General features: G+C 45.5%; 1 protein-coding gene across 17 annotated transcripts in view; it reads right to left on the bottom strand.

The window, feature by feature from the left end:
• The window catches only part of LRMDA (leucine rich melanocyte differentiation associated), a 1127870-nt gene that overhangs the window by 407374 nt on the left and 703823 nt on the right, over nt 1-16673 (bottom strand). The gene's annotated exons all lie outside the window — the stretch shown is intronic.

Genomic DNA, 16673 nt, shown 5'->3' with positions numbered 1-16673 from the left:
GCAGGCTTCCCCTTTAAAACAGGGAAAACCCAGGCGGGCTGAGTTTCAGGGAAGAGCAGCTTTTGACCAGAGAGTTGTTTCTGAAAAGACGACTTAGCATAACCCAGGCTAACAAAAGATCAGTCTCCGTTTACAAGTTATCAGAGCCTGCTATCAATCCCTAATTAAAGTTTCAAGGTGCAAGGAATTGGAAGACATGTTAAATGCACAGAGTAAAATAAGAGCAAGAGGGGTGAGATTTTACACTCACAGTCTGCACAAAAGGGGCTAGTTACCAATAACTCAATGGGTTAGGAACATATAGCAATTTATGAATATTTATGTCCAAAGGTGTTTTAAAAAAGCACCCTGGATGAGTCTAAGTGGAGATTGGGTGTGAAGCTGGATAACTCCCCCTTGAAGTCACTATCTCTTCTATTTAGTAATTCATAATAGTTCTAAGAAGGATCAAAACAACGAAATCGAGCAGCCATGCTGACTAGTGTTCAGATATAATAACAGTAACAGCTAACATCTATTACGTGCTTCCCTCATGCTAACCACTATTCAAAGGACATATATCAACTCATTTATCCCTCATAACCTTGAGAAGTATGGAGAAACTGAAATCTGAGAGGTTAAACAAAGGGTAGTACATGCAAGAGTCAAGAATGAACCCAGATGTTCCAGTTCAAGAGCCCTGACTGTGACCAGCATTATAGTATTTAAGTCACTGTTTATGACACAATCATCCCATATGAGTGCTGCTTCAAGTCCCAGCTGCTCCAGTTCTAACCCAGGTCCCTGCTAATGTGCCTGAAGAAACTGCAGAAGATGGTCCAAGTACTTGGGTCTCTACCATCTACATGGGAGACCCAGATGGAGTTCTGGGTTCCTCACATCAGCCTGGCCCAGTCCTGGCTGTTGCAACCATTTGGGGAACGAACCAGCAGATGAAAGATCTCTCTGTCTCTCTCCCTCTAACTCTGCCTTTTAAATAAATAAATAAATATTAAAAACAAAAGAACCTCGACTACTAACTTATACCTTGGACTTCTTCCCACTAAACTACTTCTTACTTCATTCGCAGGCACTGGGGTGCATAGGTCTGTGTGTGTGTGTACAGGTTGGGTTCTGGAGGAGAGTGGGAAGAAATGCCAAATAGTGAGAAGCAGGTTGTGGGATCCTACACTGGCAAGAAGCCACCCATACGGAAGGAAGATCAGTAACCAAGCCTGAAATGGCAGCAAAATCTCAGGATCAGAAAGAAGGGCAGTTCTGGGTAGTGCTTAGATCCCACCCTCACCTACCCAGAGTCACGTAAATATACATCCTCTAAGGAGAGAGGGCCAGAGCAAGTGATGTAAACCCAAGCACCCAGTGCTCAGACTCCTCCAACCTAAGGGTCTGTTTACAGAGAACAGAGTTAAGCCTCTGAACTTGTATGCAGTGGGACCTACAAACAGGATCCTGCCCACTGGAAATAGGGACTTGGGCAGAGAGCCAGAGTAGAAGATGGAGAGTAAGTTCTGATGGTGGCCTGGAAAGGTCAGGGCCGTGGCCTGCTGAGGGGTGGAACTTCAGGATGCAGGTACACCATGGCAAAGCTGGGAGCAAGAGCAAAGTGGAGGGAGCACATCCAGAGATGGGTGGCAGGAAATGGCCCAGAGTCCATTTGTGAACTGGGTGGAACTGGCTCTGCTGATGTTCGCTAGGAAGCACGCTGGGACAGTGTCTGAGCAACCCTCTGTAAGGGGCACTGGTACTGTTAAAGGGGGAAGAGAACAGTAAGGGGTAGAGAGATGCTGAGAACCACCCATATTTTAAAAATTGTACTTAATGGAGTGATCACTTTCCTATTTGCAACAGAGTGTTTGACTTAGGATAAACGAGTCTGCAAATGGGCTTCATTGGCATCGCTCACACATGTGTACATTCAGTAGAAGGTGCTTGACACACAGACAGAAGGTTCTCTACCCAACTGCATGACCAACGTATAGAGTCTGTCCTGATCAATGCTTACACAAGGTGCCTCTCTGGTCGCCTCTGGACTAGAAAAACGGGTTTCAAGTCAACAACACAAAGCCTCTGACCTTGTACTCCAGGGCACCCTAGCAGCAGGGAGTATCCCAAGGCCACTCTGGAATCTATGGGCATCTTCACAGATGGGAAGACTCCAGGGATGGATTTCTCAGCAAGTTTTCATCACATGGGGGAGCAAAAACATCTATCATCTCCATTAGTACAGCCAAATGAATGGCATTAATTTGAGCTCATTTGGCACCTGGCCTCTCTCACTGAGCTACCACTTCCCACACATTGTCTGACTCAAAAGCAAAGTTTGCTTTTAATTTCTGCAATCAGGAGCTCTCTTTGTTGACAGGAGAGCTGCATGGGCTGACGTCAGGGGTTGGATTCCTGAGCCCACTCATGGCCACCTCCAACTTTTTTGACCTGGAAATGTTGACAGAACTTCACCCTCCTACTCCTTATTGTCCCCATCTACACCAAGAATGCAGTGTTTTCCATCTGTGCTGCCCTGGAAGCTGGTGGGATGCACCACAGCAGGAATGCAGAGGCAGACTAGGGTCCCCAGAAACCCCCATATCCCCTGTATACCCCTGCTTCCTGTTACTACCTAGAACCAGAGCCCCATGGCAAAAGGAAAAAGGACTGGTGACAAGCTGTTGGAGAATTAATTAATTTCTTTGCCAATTCTGCCCTTTATCCTGCCAACACAACTACCAGACTTCGATTTTTTTATGGGCAAGTATTAGTGCAGAGTGCTTTATATGCTGTGAACTGAGCCAGTAGCTGCTTAACTCGTTTTTGAAAAGTTGGTTAAAATACTATGTTCTTTGTACTTAAATATTTTAATTTACATCATGTAAATCAAATTAATTTGCTGATCTTCTGACTGCAAGCTTAGGGCTTTTCTTTTGCGTAAAGTCTGTTGAACAGAGCTTAGCATGGACTAGCTTGCAAAAACCACTCTCATTATAAAGCTTCTAAAGTTTCCTGTTTTGTTTTCTTTAAAGGGGAAAGAGAACTTTAAAACTCTAGCAAGGCAATCTGAATGCAGGCTCCTTCTAGAATTTTATGATTTTTTTTTCCCTTCCAAGCTTTTACAGCTGCCTGTCCATACTTAATTAATTGTAGGTTTGATTTTTTTTTTAAACTAAACCCCATTGAATCTTTCCAAAACATTCACCTTCATTTTCATGGGGTGGGGGGTGGGGGATTCTCTATTCTCACATTTCATTGGTTTTATAACATTTAATTAAACTGTATTTTTACAACATAAACACAACTCACGTAAGTTAAGTTTGGGAACAGATTCAACTGCCTCTCGGTAAACATTTGGTTCACCTGGTGGGAACAGAAGTGCCCAGCTGTGCATATGCAGGGCCATGTGCCTCAAACAGTATCTTTCATGGAAGCTCCGGTTGGTGAAATCAAAGCTGGTAAAGATGCTTCTACTGTGTGTGTGTGTGTGTGTGTGTGTGTCTGTGTGTGTGTCTGTGTATGCATGTAAGTGAGTTCATGGAAAATACAAATTATGCAAAAATTCTCATCATGAGACATGATGACACAAATTCTCATGAGACAAAAATTCTCATCATGAATTTCAAACAAATTTTTGCTCCAAAATAAATATAATTCCATTTACCATGAACTTTTTTACAGTCCTCTTATTTATAGACCACAAACACACACACACACACACACAAAAATGTATACACATTTTTTGAGGCAACATTTAGATTTAGAAAAGAAGACATCAGATTTATTAAGATCATTAGACAGGACCAATCTGAGGGGAAAAGTGACCTTATTTCCACTAGCACAAGCCATAGTGGTTAGCCAGGTACAGGATCCTGATGCCTCTCAACAAATGTCAGTGCTCATAATGGCTGCACAGTGAGCATCCACTTGGCATTTCCTGTGCGAACAAACAATTTTGTACGCACATGGTTGGTTTTATGAGCGAGAAGCCTGAAAAGTCAGAATCTGCTCCCCAGGCTTGAATTCAAGGTAGCATTCAGCCAGGCATCTGGTCCAAGGAGGATCAGCACAGTGTGCTTAGGGTGCTGTGTGGTTGGCAGCGGCGTTAGGAAGAATGCTGAGAGCCTTTTGCCCATGATCATTCTGTTCTGACTCCATGCAGAGAGCCTGTCATAGCCCCAGCTCTCTTGTGGTTTTTAACATGCAGCTCCACAATTCTGCCCACAGATCAACGGCCCAGAGGAAAAGCTGAGCTAAAAGCAACCCCTTCAATAAGCTGGTCGGCAGTCTATGACGTCTCTTGCAGGATGGTAATGCAAAGAACAAAACGCACTGCGAGGTGGAAAGCCGGAGCATGAGGGCCAAGGTGGAGGAACACACAGATGGCAAGGAAAAACAGAAGCCAGATGTAGAGAGGAGAGGGTAAGGCGACGGACAGAGGTCAGACCGACGACAGCGTGAGGGAGGGATCAACAGGCTCTTTGGGCCTGTGCACTTCCTTGCAGTCGTCCTCTGGCGATGTGAAGGCGTTCTACTAGCAGTGCTGCAATTCCAGCAGCCATGAGTTGGCCTCAAAGCACTGAAATGAGCAGTTTGATGTATGAAGAATGCATGCCTATGGATTATTTGTAATTGTGAATAAAAAAAAAAGGCCAACCTCATTGCATGAGGTTTCAGATGTGACAGGCACAGGGAAAGCAGATCACAGGGGTCCAGAGGAGAAAGGAGAAGCCAGCTCCATCATGAACATCCTCCCTGTCACTGAGGCCGAGAAATTGTGGGGCAGACTTCTTTCATGAAGCTCCACCTCTGGAGCCAGCGGAGAACTTGCTGTTCAGGTTATTCCCCGCTGTCAACCTGCCTGCATGGCGAAAGGTCTCAATTCTCCCTCACTGCACGCTGCTACATCCCATTACTACTCCAGGACGTGTTGGGGAGGAAGGCAGCTTTGTTACTCTCCCCTCCATCCTTTAGATCTCTAGAACAAAGTCAGAATAGACAGTCAGGACTTCAGGCTGGCCCACTCAGCAATGGCTAGGGAAGGAATTACCTAGCAGAGTAGGACAGAACATTCTGGACAAGGCAGGACATGATCATCAGCAGCCCACACTGCTGCCTCCAGCCTTCTCACCTTCCTTCCTAGGTGATAGCCCTTACCCGTGGGGATCCCTTTCGCCCAACTTCATATTCATTTTCTGCCTGGACAGATGGTTGGTAATTTTATTCTGGGCACCCCTGCAGCCACTGATGGCTTCATTTTTTTTTTTTTTTTTTTTTTTTTTTTTTTTTTGTTAAAGATTTGTTAGCTGCACAGGAAGTGGCCTCATCACAGAGTGTTGTGAACAGCAAAGAGAAGGGCTCCTACAGGGTGAAAATTCTCCAAGCCCACTCCACGCACAACATGGCCACACACAGCAGGACAGTCACCTGTTGAGGATTCTCTCACCCCGGCCCCTGAAAACAGAAAAGTATTCACAGGAAGAAGTGGAAACTGCCATGATCCCTAGCTAGAATGATTCAAATCAACTAAGTGCTTGCAGAGGAGGGAGCCAGAGAAATACTCATAAATAAATACTCTTTTGCCTCTTCAACTCAAAAGAAAGTTGAATGAGAAATGTAGTCCAGAATTTGGATCCTCTTTGAGCTTCAGATTCTTAAAGTTGCTGATTTAGAAGATTCTTCCCAAAACTATCTTCTTAAATACAACGATCACAAGTAGCAATGATGTTGTCAGTTATTTTTCCACTAAAAATATGACCCCCAATCCCTGCTTTTGTGATGAAAATTATGGGCCCCAGGCAGTCCCCAGATGCTGTTCATGAGTTACCCACTGCCCATGGGATGATTATCCACAGATGGCTGGTGACATTATTCAAGGATGTTCCCTTCCCAGATGGTAAAATCAAGGCCCCAAAGTGAGTCTTTCCCAGAGAGGTAGGGAACAGTCCACATCTGAAAAGAATATAAACTTGTTAGCTTGGTGCTGAGGGCATGGATCCAACCTGTTTATTTTCTGGCCAAGGGGGCTGAATTCAGGACTCTGACAGTGGCTTAAGTCTCAAGGTCTGGCCTGGCACAACTAAGATTGCATTTTGCCACTGAGACCACGATTCATTTTCTCAAGGGAAAATAGCTTGCCAGAGGCATTTTGATAAGAACTTACCAAAATACAGCATTAGCTGTCTCTTGGACACATTACTCCACTGTTTGTTGAACAGCAGTGACATTTAAACAGCACTAAGTGTAGAGCAGAGCGAGGCAGCCTGAGAAAAGGTGTGAGTTTCATGTGTGCTGGCAGCATCAATTTCAACCATGATCCGCTTGGCACAGACTGTTAGCAAAACACTGACACTGGGGTATTGGAGCAGGGCTGGCAGGGCAGGGGGAGCGGGGTGACCTCATCTTCTTGCTACCTCAGCAAATGATTCTGGGTCATCTGGAGGAAAAGGAGGCAAGGGAAGAGAGCAGAGTGCCACCCTTCTTGCACCTGAGCCACTGCATTGCTAATGCTCCAGATTTGGATAAGGAATGTGGAAGGGACTTAGCACTTGACACTGAAGTTAAAAGCAACAACAGCAGACACGACACGGAAGGACATCCTTGAGCCTAGAGATAAAGGAGAGATGGCACAGGAAGAAAGACAAGGAGAAGAAAAGGCAAAAGAAAGCAGGAAAGGTTAAAAACTTGGGGCTCCGGAAGAAACAAGCTAAAGCACTTCCTCTTTGGTATTTTTAATAAGTTAGAAGACTCATTTCTCATTTAATCCAACTTTATATCCATCCATCCAGTTATTAATTAATTCTATACTTTCTAGGTTCCCTAATATGATGTCAAGATTGAGGTCAACAGCAAGATGGCAACGTTTAAAAAAAAAATCCTTGGAGGTGACTTTACATTGAAACAACTAATTAGACCATGAGGCAAAAATTGGTGGCATCACCACTCAGCTCAGCCAGGATGCTGCACCTTTATAAGCATCAGTGTCTTAGACACCCCAGAACTCTGCCTCACACTCACCAAGGAACGAACCCCCTCAGGTTGTATCTTCACAGGAGCTGGGACTGCTTGAACCCACTCTTCAGAATACTTACACTCGTAAAACACACTGAACACAGAACAACATTACCCACGGCTAACACCTGTATGCTACTCATCACAGTTCTCTAAGTGTTTCGCATGTTTTCACACATTAACCCTCTAAGTAGAGAACATTATTAACCTCCATCATCACGGAGCTGACACATTTCACACCCATATAGTGTGGGCCCTGAGTCTCAGGTACACCAGCCACTGCACTGCCTGGTGCCACCACAGGACAGCATGGAGAATGAAGAGCTGGACCAACAGGTTCCGAGGGGTGGGAAAGGACTGTATGACAAGCAGCGGTAGACACTGTTACTCTGTACTCCCCAGTGAACAGAGTAAAACACCCACACCTGGGCATCCTTTGCATGATCCTATAAGATTCAGGAGACATAACAGGAATGGGGCCCTGATCTTCACGGAAGGAACTGAGAGGTGAGGAGAAAAGAGAGGTCTCCCGCACCCATGGGAGGAAAACAGCCTCGAGGGGCCGAGTCAGCTGCGCAGCCCCAAGGGTACGGCATGCCTAATATGGCTCAGAGTAGAATCCAGAAAGGCAGGTCTAACACAAAACCTTAGAATTCATGTTCCTGTTCAACTCCACCCCACATTTCACAGGTGAGCTGCTTCGGGGGGAGGATGGCTTTATGCAGTATACAAAAGACTGTTTTATTTGCTAAGACAAGTTAAGAACAACAGCAACCCAAACAGCTAATATTTGTATAGCACTGCTATGGGCAGACTATATTCCAGGCATTTTATGTATGAACTCATTTCATCTCTGAGTGAGGAACAATCATTCTCTCTATTTTACAGATGAGGATACCCAGAGAAACAAAGGAGTTAAATAACTTGTCTAATGTCACACACTATCAAGTGGCAGGGACAGGATTTAAACTGAGACCATCTGCTTTCAGAGTATTCTAAGACCCCAGAGAAAGGCAGGAAGAGGAAGACCCATGAAGGTGCTGTTGGGTTAGAAAGGGAAGCCACTGCCAAGTGAGCCTGGGTGCAGCCCAAGCAGGACACAATCTGCCAAGGCAGGTGTTGGAGAGTAAGATGATCAGCTGTCTCTGGGATGCTGCTCCCGGGCTCTCACATTCCTGGGGAGACACTTCCCTGTATCTCCTACTTCCCCCCAACCCAACAGGTAATACCTAGGCAGGAACTCAGACTCTATTTAGTGCTGAATCTCCAGTGCCTAGAACAATACCTGAATCTTTCTGCATCTCCATAAATATTTGTGGAAGGAAAGGATGCAGGATCCTCAGTAGGGACCATCATGGGATTCAAAAGAAAAGCAACAACTACTCCTTTGAAAAGCTCTTAAGATAATAAAGGAGGGAGCACTTGGCCTAGCAGTTCATATCCCAGTTAAGATGCCAACATCTGGGCTGGTGCTGTGGCTCAGTGGCACACTGGGTAATGCCACCGTTTGTAGTACTGGCATCCAATATGGGTGCCGGTTTGATTCCCAGCTGCTCCACTTCTGATCTGCCTCCCTGATAATGCACCTGGGAAAGCCCCATAAAATGGCCCAAGCACTTGGGCCTTTGGACCCATGCAGGAGACCCAGAAGAAGCTCCTATCTGATGGCTTCAGTCTAGCCCAGCTCCAGCTGTTGTGGCCTTATGGGAGTGAATCTGTGGATGGAAGATCTCTCTTCATTGTCTCTTCCTTGCTTTCACTATGTAGCTATGTCTTTCAATAAATAAATCCTTAAAAATACAAACAAAGATGCCCACATCCCATATTGGAGTATATGGATTTGATGTCTACCTCCAGATTCTAACTCTAGTTTCCTGCTAATGCAGACCCTGGGAGGCAGGTGATGGCTCAAGTACTTGGGTCCCTGCCACCTATGAGGGACACATGGATTGAGTTCCCAGCTCCTAGCTTTGTCTTGGCCAACCCTGCTCATTGGGAGCATTAAAGGAATGAACCAATAGATGTGAACCAGCGTATTTATGTATGATACTGATTCTCATCATTAGGGAGTTCCCAGTCTGAAAGAAAGATGCAAACTCCACACAGAGGAGAGCCGAATGTCCCCCGGCTCCCATCATTAAGGAATCCACCATGATAAGGAAGGCTCTATCATGACAAGGACTCTTCGTGGCAACTATTGGTGTAGGAGGATGAAGTAAGAGAAGAAAGCCCCTTTCATTCCATGACAACCCACTCAGGAGCTGGAAGAGCTACAACAGGAGGCCAGGATACAGACCCGCTGGAAAAGCCAGGGCAGGGGCACGGCCCTGTGTGACAGGTTCCCCGTAATCGTACACAGACTGCTCCCTGGCCTCAGCCTTTTAGAAATCCCATTCTCTCTCCTGCTTAACTATCTAATTCAGCTTCTCACAGAGGTGCCTCAAGCCCGTAGGAGTGCCCCAGAAAACCCAACAACTCCCTTTGCCAGATAATTGCCTCGTTAACTTGAACATCTCATTAATCTTACTATTATCCAGGCTAATTAGACAACTCCCTTCTCGCCTTCCTTTCTTTATATTCATCTCTGTTTTGTTCTTATTGTCTTCTCCTTCAAACCTCCTTTTTCTAGGTAAGTCTCTCCCAAGACCATCATTCACTGACTTGAGCTGGAAAGTCAAGATCTTGAGCTGGGAGAAGTAGAGGGAGAACAGAGACCACAACCTACACTGACTAATGTCCAAGGTAAAGGAGAACAAACTGACAAGCAACGGATTATGACTTATACTGATCTACCCAGTTCCTTAGTTAATTTCCCCCTTTCACATGAAGGTACTGGTTTCAACTCAAGTTCTTGGTACATGCAAGTTCAAAACAATCCTGATAGACACCAACCTACAAAAGAACAGCATGTACTGCTTTGCTATTTGTATCAAATCTCCTCTATTATCACCCTCTCTTTTAAATATTTTCCATTGTGTTGCTAAGTCCTATTTTCACAACTGTTTCATCGTATTTCTCCTTGCAAGCTATCTCAAAGCAACCATGGAACAAGGTAGAGTGTAAGAATTAAAAATCAACAATTACACATAGACATGTCACCCTTGGATGCATAGAAAAAATGTGTAGCTGAGTTAAAAACAGTTGCAGGGAAGACAAGAAAAGCTGCTAATGTAACTGAGACAAGGAAGGCTGCTATAAAGAGGACAGAGAGAAAACAGCAGGACTCTAGCATCTGGGAAGAGAGCAGCTGCAAGGGAACCACAAACACTGATAAAGAGACTTGAACGAATGAGAGTCTTATCCACCCAATCCCAGAACTGGGAACTCCCATTTGGACTTGAAGGAGGTAACCTAACACATGGCGTTTCACACCACCAAGAGTCAACTGCAAAACATCTTTGTCTTAATAGGTGGTCATGATTAAATTATAAACAGACATAAATTGAGATGAATATACATATTCCAAAGGCATGATAAATTATTATAACAAACTGGGATGTGCACTTGGGAGGAAGCCCAGGATCTTGCGAATGAACAGAATCACAGAGGTTCCAGAGTGGTGCTGGCCTGCAGGTCCTTGGGGAGAACGTGGTTTCATAGGGGGGGGAAACATAGCCTGCAGGCTTGAGGGTAGCTGGCCTCCCACGAAAGCAGGAGCTGAACGCACTTAATGCCACAAGGGAGAACAAGAGCCCCTTCTGGGACCTGATGGTCAACTCTGGGGAGAGAAATCTATGACCACAGGACAGGCAGAAAATCCCGTTTTCCCCTCTCTCCCAGACCCTGAATATTTTGGGAACTTGGCATACTGTAAATAATAATAATAATAATAATAATAATAATACTCCCTACCAGTTTCGGGGACAGATTTCTGGTCATTCTCCAGGATCTGTCTCCATTTTTAACTTATTCCATATGCGCTGCCACCCGCAGACCCCAGGCTCAGCAGCAGAAGCAATCTATGCTGCCCTGCCATTTAAGTGTGAGGAGCCCAGCTCTATTGAAGCTTGTCATCTTGCCTATTAGCTTGATGTCTTTATTCACAGACCATCTGTACCACTGAGAGATACAGAGGCAGCTAATGTCAATATGAACAAATGCCTCCTCTTTTACAAGAAATGTCAAACACAGGACAGACTAAGAATGACCCCAGGAATACCAACAGATGTTCACTACAAGCCTCTCAAAAATCAATCCTTTCTACAGGGACTAATTAAGATGAAATAAGGAGCAAAAGTAAAGAAATTTGTGTCATATTATCAGGAACTTCATCCTCACTTTCCAAGCTCATTATGGGCAGATTGGCCTGTGCCCTTTGGAAAAATGTTAGGAAGAGGGGCTGCAGCTACCAGGGCACCAGGGAGAACTTCCTTTGCCACAAGTTCCAAACTACAAAAAAGAAAATCACTGCTTTAAAAAAAATGTACTTACACAGGCTGTTTTTTTTTTTTTTTTCTGAGCCGGTTTCTTTAAACAATAACACACCGAAAGAATCCATTTTCAGAAAGTCTCCACAAAAATAAAGAATAGGATAGAAAAGATAGGGCCATGATGTTTTTCAATCTAAAAGAGAATAAGGGGGATCAGCCCCTGGACTTTCAAGTCCAGGTTGATAGGGCCACAGAAAGGGCAGAACCTTGTACAAGGGTACTTCAAAAAGTTCATGGGAAATGGAATTAAAGATAAGTATGTTTTGGTGCAAAAAAATGTGAAGTCCATGAAAACAGGAGTCTTCTAAAAGTTCTGGGGAATGCATATGATGAAATGGATTTTAAAAATTTTTGCACCAAAATAAACTCATCTCTCAAGGCAGGCATTTGACCTGGTGGTTAAGATGTCATTAAGAATGTCTCATTCAGGAATGGTGTTGTGGCACAGCGGGTAAAGCTGCTGCCTATGACACTGGAATTCCACATGGGCACTGTTTCGTGTCCCGGCAGCTCCAATTTCCGATCTAGCTCCCTGCTAATGTGCCTGAGAAAGCAGCAGAGGATGGCCTAAGTGCTTGGGCCCCTGCCATCTACACGGGAGACTCAGAGGAAGCTACTGGCTCGTGGCTTCAGACTAGCCCAGTCCTGGCCCTTGCAGCCATCTTGGGAATGAAACAGTGGATGGAAGTTATCTCCCTCTCTCTGACTTTCAAACAAATAAATAAGTATTTTTTTTTAAAGAAAAGAACGTCTGCATTCCATATTAAGAGTTCCTAGGTTCCAGGACTGGCTCCACCTTCAAGCCCAGCTTCCCACTAATGTACATCTTAGGAAGCAGCAGGTCAGACAGAGCCCAGGTAACTGGCTCCCCACCAGTAACATGGCAGACTCAGACGGAATTCCAGGCTTCCGGCTTCGGCTTGGAACAGACCCAATTGTTGGAGTGTTTGGGAAGTGAACCAGCAGAGAGAAGATCACTTGCTACCTGCCTGCCTCTCAAGTAAACAAAATAAATTTACCTTTTAATTTCATATAGAAAGTTTGTGTAAATATGTATTAGTCATAAATGAACATAGCTTTGTATCTCCTAAATTTTAAATATAGCTCATCTTGCTTTTAAGTAAAGAAATATCTACCATCCAAATATGTGGTGTTCTTCATTAAACTGTTTATCACACACTCTATTTGGGTAATAACATCAGCATACTCCATCCCAACACAGTCATCATCAAACATTTTCATGTCCAAGTGCTTCAAGGATGATTTTATCCAACCCAAAGTGCTCCAAACATCACCTTTAAAGTGGGATGTGATTTTCCCCTAAGGTAATTAGCTCCATTCCTTCCACCCTGCTTAAGAAATTACAGGGGAAGTCGAGAATTACTTTATTATACATTAATTTACATGAGTATAATATTCACAAACTTCAGGGCTTTCTCATTAGTCATTTCGCTTGTGACTTTTCTCACCAAACAATTCCCATCCTTTGCCAGTGGGTGATGGTGAGATCCCAGAATATCTTTAGGATCTACAAGAACAAAGGCTGGGGCTATCTCCATAGCGTCATGCTACACCCTGAAGTCTCCATCACAGAGGGAACGGGTCAACACCTTGGAAAGATGAGCTCTCTTTCTAGGTTACCAAAGACTGGATTTTGGGCATCTCAACCTACATAGCAACAGAAGAAAGGCACAAAGATGTTTGGTCTGTCAAGGTCACTTGTCAACTCTACTAAAACACAGCTCCAACCATCATCAACACTATGCCACAACACAACTTCTGACAAGGTACTAGACACTACAGTGAAGGCTACACATCTTCTGGTGTCAGTCAACCAATGTTTGCTCAGAGTTTCCTATCACTGCACTGAGGGCTTTGAGCCTGAATGATTCCCTTTGACTGTAGGAGGGACTCAATCTCTTGTATCTTTTGTGATTCCCTCCAAGACTTCTAGAGCAAGTCTTTAAGTGACTTCTTGGTGTTGCCAGTTACTCTGTGCTTAGCATGAAAAAATTACATGATGCTGAAGTGAAATCCACAGCAGAAATCAAATACTAGATCTCTGACACTGATGACCATTTATTGATCCATCACTGTTCCCCAAAGCCTACACTACAGAGTCACAGCCTGGGCAGAAAGCATCTGGAGAAGGGATGGCCCAGTTGGTCCTCAGTTCTCTGATGCTGCCCTGGGGACTCCAACAGCTCCAGGAAGGCTTTAGCATCCTTTGTACTTTTACTCTCACATGGGGTGAATCTCCTTTAGGGCTCATCTCACAACAAGAAGAGTTACTTAAGGACAGACCAAATCAAAATCCTGTATCATCAACCACTGTTTAGGGAGACAAAAGCAATAACCTGGCCTAGTGTCTCTTGTCTAACAGCTTTCTGAAACAATTTTAAGAAGAACCCAAGACAATTTCCACTGTTGCTTTTTTTTTTTTTCATTCTTGCTTGTCTCTCCTTTGCGATGATGACTCTGAGTGTGGCTTTGCTACACATCCATAGTCATGACTCACTGAAGCAAGTCCACTGCTCCCATGGACAAAACTGTGCTGCAAGGCCATCTTCCCACGTAGCAGAGATTAGCAATTCACAACTCGCCAGGTCAAGCAGACAGAGGCAGCCCCCGGTAAGAATGCTTCCCCAGTTATTACACTATTACTGAACCTACGAGCAAGAGTTACCAGACGGAGGTGCTAACAGAGGGAATGGGATGTTCAACAGTCTCCTGAAAAGTGACTGAAAATGGAAATGCTGCCAGACCTCATCAAAGCGCTGGAACAGCTCTCAAATGTCACAGGCACCCAGGGCCTCAAAGGTGGAAGCAGAGAAGTCACACTTGCCAGATGCAACTCAGCAAATCCAGTTTCCCTTTAATGTCAAAATGTCACCCTCATGATCCTTGTCAATCAAAAGGGTTGCCAAAGGAGTGCAGGTCCCTCTCAAAAATGACATCTGGGAGCTGGTGCCATGGCTCACTAGGCTAATCCTCCACCTGCGGCACCGGCACCCAGGGTTCTAATCCCAGTCAGGGCACCAGATTCTGTCCCGGTTGCTCCTCTTCCAGTCCAGCTTTCTGCTGTGGCCCGGGAAGGCCGTGGAGGATGGCCCAAGTGCTTGGGTCCTGCACCTGCATGGGAGACCAGGAAGAAGCACCTGGCTCCTGGCTTCGGATCAGCGCAGCGTGCCGGCCACTGTACACCGGCCGTGGCGGCCATTTGGGGGGTGAACCAACGGAAAAAAAGGAAGACCTTTCTCTCTCTCTCTCTAACTCTGCCTGTCCAAAAAAAAAAAAAGACATCTGGGAAGACAGCTTGCCTAAGGGGACTCTGGATGACTCCACTTCAACTGGTGTATGAACCTTTGACCTGGGGGTTAGAGAGTTTCCAGGAAGGGAAAGTGGAATTACAGTAAGGAAAAGAAAGACCAAACTGTTTCTGAGAAACTCACAACAAATAGAAATGTTTGAGGTGGGGCCAGCACTGTGGCTTAGTGGGTAAAGCCGCCACCTGCAGTGCCAGCATCCCATATGGGTGCCGGTTCAAGTCCCAGTTGCTCCACTTCCCAACCATCTCTCTGCTGTGGCCTGGGAAAGCAGTAGAAGATGGCCCAAGTCCTTGGGCCCCTGCACCCACATGGGAGACCTGGAAGAAGCTCCTGGCTCCTGGCTTCGGATCGGCACAGCTCCGGCCGTTACAGCCAATTGGGGAGTAAACCAGTGGATGGAAGACCTCTCTCTCTCTCTCTCTCTCTCCCCCTCTCTCTCTGCGTCTCCTTCTCTCTGTGTAACTCTGACTTTCAAATAAATAAATAAATCTTTTAAAAAAGAATGTTTGAGGAGTGGGTGTTCAGCCTCATGGTTAAGACACCCACACCACGTACTGGAGTACCTGGGTTCAAGTGCCAGCTCCATTTCCTGACCCCAGTTTCCTGCCAGTGAAGAAACTGGAGAGCAGCAATGAAGACTCAAGTAAGTGGATTCGCCATTCGGGTGGAAGGCCTCGCTTGCATTCTTGGTTCCTGGATTTAGCACTGGATGTTGCAGAGTAAACCAGCTCTCTCCCTCTCTGCCTCTCACATGAATTTTAAAATACTTTTAAAGAAAAGAACTGAAAGATCTGAGGTTTCCTATTAACAGATTTACTGAGAGTTCATTGTGTGAGACCAGGAAGAAGCAGTCCAGGGTCCCAGCCTTGACTTCCACTGGGCAAGTCATTTACCTCCTCTGGGCCTCAGTTTCCCCACCTGTAACATAGATGACCTGAATTTGAGATTCCTTTTTTTGAAAAAAAAATTTTTGTTTATTTTAAAGGCAGAGTTACAGAGAGGATGGCCGCAACAGCCGGAGCTGAGCTGATCCAAAGCCAAGAGCTTCTTCTGGGTCTCCCACGTGGTGCAGCGGCCCAAGGACGTGCACCATTTTCTACTGTTTTCCCAGGCCATGTCAGAGAGCTGGATCAGAAGTGGAGCAGCCGGGACATGAACTGGTGCCCATATGAGATGCCAGTGCTGCAGATGGCAGCTTTAGCTCCTACACCACAGTGCCAACCCCGAATTTGAGATTTCTACAATTTACTGTAGAAAACAACTGTGGTTCTGCAAATCCATATTAACCTTTCACATTATCTTTCCTAAGCAAAGCATTCAAGATGGTTTATAGTTCTGGGCCCAAGAAATCAGTAGATGGAAATCTCAGCCCTATTTGTTGGATGCATAATTAAACCCCAGCAAAGTGGAACAGGAACACTAGTTCTAGTGGGTCTGCAGGAGCACATGTGCGCACCCAGGCACAGGTGTGGATGCCCCACATTAATACCCACAGGGCCCACGGTAGCCTCATTCCATCCCCACTCCCAGCACAAGCCAGGAGTGCTAAACTGGCCACACTGCACCGGCTTTCCACAAGCCCAGGCTGGCAAACCTGGATGCACCAAGGACCTGGGAAACATCTGCAGGTTTGTGATTCTTCCTCGGTTCCATTCCCACGATGCTCTTGGTGCCTACTTGGATCACAGAAAGGTCACCGGCTCCATCTGGCTGCCCTGCCCCCTTCTGTTCTCTCCCTCACCACTCCAGTCCCCCACCCCCCAAGGAGTTTCTGCCCATTTTGTCACTTCCACCTGTTCTGACAGGTTCCCCTGTCTGACCCCAAGATAGCCCTTGGGGACATTAATCATATAACAGCTGGAGCCGTGAAAGAAACAAGGGTTTGGCTGGATACTGTTACCGTCTCTGTCACCTACTA

The sequence above is a fragment of the Oryctolagus cuniculus genome, chromosome 15 (genome assembly GCF_964237555.1).
Source record: "Oryctolagus cuniculus chromosome 15, mOryCun1.1, whole genome shotgun sequence".
Taxonomy (NCBI): Eukaryota; Metazoa; Chordata; class Mammalia; order Lagomorpha; family Leporidae; genus Oryctolagus; species Oryctolagus cuniculus.
Note: the sequence above shows the minus strand (reverse complement) of the source record. Positions and strands in the feature narration are given on the sequence as shown.